This window comes from Pteronotus mesoamericanus, unplaced genomic scaffold, assembly GCF_021234165.1.
Source record: "Pteronotus mesoamericanus isolate MK-2021 breed Mesoamerican mustached bat unplaced genomic scaffold, CSHL_Meso_final scaffold_83, whole genome shotgun sequence".
NCBI lineage: Eukaryota > Metazoa > Chordata > Mammalia > Chiroptera > Mormoopidae > Pteronotus > Pteronotus mesoamericanus.
Window position 1 is genome coordinate 84,221 of NW_026555328.1, and position 5,635 is coordinate 89,855.

Here is a 5,635-nt window from a genome sequence, read left to right on the forward strand (position 1 = left end):
TATAGGGTATCAGGGTCCTAATCAAGGTCAAGGGGAAGTTCTTCATTAGCATCAAACCCATGACTTTTCCTGAGCTTTGCTGAGGCAAAATCAAAAGAAAAAGGTAACATGCTGTCATGTTCCCCATGCCAGGAAACCCACTGGAAAGAACTGGAAGTCATGGGAGCTCCCATTAGAGGTGGGCCTTCTGTCCAGCAGTGCTGACTGCCAAGACACGCTTAGTGCTCTGCTTTCCACGGAATCTGAGGGTTAATCCATTGGCACAGTGCACAAAACAGAAACCCAAAAACGTTCCAAAAGCGGACAGCGGTGACGGTCACACAATATTGTAGGTATCCTTAATACAACCAAATTGTACACTTAATGTTTTAAATGATAAGTTTTATGTGAATTTCATTACACTCTTTTTTAAATGAGGAAGAAACTCAGTTGCTTGCTCCTAAAACCTAAGACCCATTCTTGATTCTCTCCTTTACCTACCCAACATGATCAACCTATCAGGAAGTCTTGTCATCTCTTCCTGAAGACTTCTAGAATCATCCTCTCCACCTCTACAGCCACACCCTGGTCCAAGCTACCCTTGCTGTCCCCTTTGTCCCCTTTGATGGCTGCAGCAGTAGCCTCCTCACTCCTGACTCATCTCCTTGACAGACCCTTCCCCCTCTGCAGCCCATTTCCCTCTCAGAAGACAGATCATAAGTTAGCTCCCATCAAAAGGATTGTTTGAAACCTAATGGCTTCTCCTGGCTCTTGGGATAAAAGCCAAGCTCCCTACCTGGACTCCAGGCCCTGTGTGACCTACCTCAGTCTGCTTCTTCAGCTTCATCTCCTGCCACTTTCTTACTTGCCGTCCATGATCCAGCCACTCTGATCATCTTTCTGCTCCTTGAACACGCTAAGTGTGTTCCCACCTCACAGCCTTCACTCGAGCTGTTTCCTCTGCCAGGCCCCAGCATGCTGGTCCTTCCTGCCATTCAGACCTCTGCCTCATTTCACCTCTGTGGAAAAGCCTTTTCCTTCTAGGTCTAAGGTAGCCACACAGTCACCCCATCACATGCCCCTGTTGCACTTTACTTATAGACCTTATCATTCCTTAGTATTTTCTTGTTTATTTGTCTCATAAATTATTGTCTATCTCCTTCCTCTGAAACTGGAAAAGTCAGCATTCATGCTGCCCGCCACTACCAGAACCGAAGAATAGAGACGAGGATTGAATGGATCTTTATGACATCTTTTTCAGATACCAGCGGTCTGAGAAGATGGTGGGTCACGGACCCTAAAAACCATTTTAGCATCTCATCTCAAGCTGACCTTTTCATAAGAAGAAGAAAAGGGTAGGTAATGAGTTTGCGAAAAAGGTTAATCAGATAAGGGTTACAGTCCAGCAGTGATTTTTCTTATTATTTCTTTACCTACTCATCAACAATTTTTTAAAAGATTTTATTTATTTTTAGAGAGAGGGGAAGGGAGGGAAAAGGAGGTAAAAAGAAACATCAATGTGCTAGAGAAACATACATCGGTTGCCTCTTGCATGCCCCCAACCAGGGACCTGGCCTACAACCCAGGCATGTGCCCTGAGCAGGAATTGAACCAGTGACCTTTCAGTGTTTGGGATGATACGCAACCCACTGAGCCACACCAATCAGGGCTCAGTGATTCTTTATCTGTATCACTGGACATTCCTTTCTGGAACACAATGGCTCATACCACCTGGGGTGTAAACTTTGAATTACTTGTGACCTCCTGGAGTCACGCAAGTCATGTATTCCAGTTCCTGGAAAAACAGCTCTCCACATGCATTAATCACTTAAGCCTATCAACTATAACTAAAGCTAAAATCTCTGCTCCACGAAGAGCAGAGATTGTGGTGCTATAGTCCCAGCACCTAGAATGATGCCTGGCACATAGTAGGTGTACAAAAAGAATGACTGAGTGAATGAATGAAAAATTAAAGTGCATTTCCCAAACCTCAGGAATCTCACTGGCAGTGGGTTGAAAGCTGTGCCCCCACAAAAGATATGTCTGTACCCTCAAACCTGGGACTGTGACCTTATTTGGAAAAACAGTTTTTACAGATACAATTAAGTTAAGGATCTTGAGATGAGATCATCCTAAATTACCCAGGTGGGCCCTCAATCCAATGACAAGTGTCCTTATAAGACACAGAAAGGAAGAAGACACAGATACATGTGAAGACAGAGGCAGAAAATGGAGCGCGCTGCCTCAAAGCAAGGAATGCCTGGAGCCACGAGAATCTGGAAGAAGCAAGGAAGGATCCTCCCACGTGGAGCCTTAGGAGCTGGGCCCTACCAACACCCTGATTTCAGATTTGTGGCCTCCAGAAGTGTGAGGCAATACATTTCTGTTGTTGGAAGCCACCCAGCTTGTGGTAATTTGCTATGGCAGCTCTAGGACAATGATACACTTCCCAAATTCTTTCGAGCTTTGTTGGCACACATTTATTGTGTGTTTACTTAGAGGCTAAATTAACCATATAAACCAGGATATGCTTATCTCCCACATGTTTGTCATATCCCACCACCTGAAGGCAAGCGGAAGGGATGTATTGTTCTTCTTGGTGTCATCACAGCAGTTTGCAGAGTGTTAAGGTCAGGCACTCAGCAAGTAGGCATTTGTGGGGCTTCAGAATAAGCGCCCCTAAGATGTGTTCTGTATGTGGTATGCAGATTACTTGGAGCTGGAGGCAATTTTAGCTTTAGGCTCCAGAGAAACTTCTCACCTCTCCCTTTAACTACCTCAAAGAGTTTGAATTAGGGACCTTGCCCATAATAAGAGAGTATCAGATAATTTCCTTTGACGTAATCAGATAATTTCTTTTGACATATTTACAGGGCAAGACAAACTTCACCTCTGTTCTTCTCATCATCCCGCAATGACCCTTTGAAGCCCCAAGATGCATTACCTCATCCCTAGCTGAGGATGTCTTATGTGTCTCAATCCCCCTTTCTATCCCTGAACCTCTCGTGCATGTGGAGTCTCTGAACCTCATGCAAGGTTCCCTATATATGTATGTATTAAATTTGGTTATCTTCTCTTGCCAATCTGTCTCATGTCTATCTGATTATTAGGCCAACCAGAAGAATCTTGGGAGCAGAGGAAAGTTTGTTCCTCCCCACACATTGATTGCACAATTGGGAATAGTGATATGGTCACTGTTCAGATAGAGGTTACAAAGCAAAGACAGCAGTGTTTGAGGGATCCAGGGGGCTTTGCTGTCTGTTAAGGCCCTGAGTTGATACAGGCTGGGACATAATTTGGCCCTGTCCACACTCATCTGCAGTCCCTCAAACCTAGTCTCAAGGTCCAATTACCTCAGTCCATCCCAACCCCAAACCCCCGAGCTTGACAACTCTGGAAAAGGTTTGAAAGCCTTGTTCTTTGACTGGTACTTCTCGAATTGTCAAAAATGACTGAATGCTGGGAAGAGAACTTCCAAGATGGCAACAGCTAATGGGCTTAGCTCTCACTTCCTCATTTGCTCCATCTATCAGTGCGCACCCACGTCAGGTGGCATTCATAAGGCCTTCCCACGCTAAGGAGGAAGGGACAGTGGAAGAGAAAAATCAAGGGGGAGAAAACCAGCCCACAAGAAAGCAGGAGAAACAGCAAGCTCAAGGGAAAAGCAACACCCCCACGGTTGGTTGGTCAGTAAAAACTGGTTCTGGACAAAGAAGATTGCACTCTGCCCTTTTTTGGGCACCAAAGGAAGAGAGAATCCTTAAGCGCATAGGTAGGAACCAGCAGCTCTGTGAGGGGATAGCAGACATTTATTTGCCTTTTTCTAAGGTCACACCTCTGTTTTCCTTTCCTTTTTTGACTGTGGGTTTTTCCACTTTATCTTTCCTGCCCAGGCTTCTCTGGAGAGCTTTGTGCTCCTTTGCAACAAGGCTCTTCTCACCTTTTGAAGGGAAGAGACTATAAATGCTCCATGAGGTATGCAGGACCTCAGCCCCGCAGAAGGCAACAGGATACCACGCCCTGCCCCGACCTGTGCCCCTTTGTAGGAGGAGGGCAGGACGACCGGCCTTCTTGCACTGGGCCAGTGGAGAGCGCGTGTGGCCAGGAAGGAGACGGTGGGAGGGCTCTCTGTTGCCATTTTTCTCTGCTGCTTTTTAAAGATTTTTTTTTTCCGGTTTCTTTCCAAATGTAGAAAGGAGCAAAAATTTATGTGAAGCAAGACGTGAGCATAAAGAAAGGAAAAGAGCCGAGGGGGATAGGAAGGTGACAGACACGCTTGTGGTAAAAATACGAGGCTTTCGAGATCAGGAACAAAGTCAGTGTAAGCAATTTAGAGAGAAGTTCTCTCCATGTCCTGTAAGAAAGGTCAATCAGTAAGCCAATTAGGGGTGTGAGTACTTCTATGCAGTTAAGGCTAGGGTAGATTTTCTCAACTGCAGGCTTTAAAGATTGAAAGTGGCCACTGAGAGCAATGGACTTGAACTTGAAAGGAGAGTCATAACTCAGAAGTTATAATCTGAGAAATGAGGGAGGGGGTATGCATATGATTGGGTCACACACACACCTGCCAGTGCACACACGCTTTGGCTTAGAACGAATCTGTCTGGGTCTTGGTTTACCTTAGGAAGGTTCTGAGTAGGTCACTATGGAGTCAAAGACAGGAGGGGGCAAGCAACACCAGAAGAGGGGGCCTTTATGTGGCAGAACTGGACTGGCCTCAGGTAAATTCTTAAAATCATTTTGTTGTCAAATAAAACATAAGTACACACACAACAATAAAATAAATTTTAAAATAAAATACAGCACAGGTAGAGAAAATCATGCAAAACAAATGCATATCTTTAGAAAATTACTATAAGGTGACCACCTTTGCAGCCGCTGCCAGATCTTTCCCCAGTAGAACTCTTCCTCAAAGTCTCTCTGGGTGTGCCCCCCAATTCAAGCCCCTCCCTCTCCCAACAACAGTGACCCCCTGACTTCCACAGGAACCACAAACTTGAGCTTTTTATAGTTGTATCACCCAGGTGTGCACACCAGACACTTCTGTTTATTTAGTCTTGTTCATTTTTAATTGGGTGTGTGTTTTACGCCTCCTTCCTGTCTGGATTTCCCCTCGAGTTTTCCCTTGCCTACAGCTTCTCGGTGGCAGACCTGCAGAGTTCCCGCAGGCTGGATCACACTCTCCTCAGGCTGGGAAAGCCCCTGGCAACCATTTGAGAGGATGGTGGGAAGGTATAATGGAAAAGACCCCTGTGCAGGGATCTGAGTGTTGTCCCAGTTCCAACAGTAACTGGGAAGGGATCTGGCTCCGCCAGGGGACATATGGTGCAATGGTCACAGGGCCACGGGCCATGAGGTCCATCGGAGCAGCGATCAATTCTTGTTCCCAAGACTTAGGCTTCTTTGGCTCTGTTTCCTCATCTATATAAAGGACACACTGTTCATATCACAGGGTCATTGTAAGGATTCCAGGAGAGCCCTTTTTGATGCTCCTGATAGAGAATAAACATTTTCTGCTGCTATTATTATTTGCTGTTACTACTATTACTAAGAGTCACTTTGGGCCGATCAGTTCACCTCTGCGAACTTCAGGCTGGTCTTCCAAAGAACCAGTTCTTTTCTTTGGCATGGTTAAAAATACATGCCTTTGGAAATA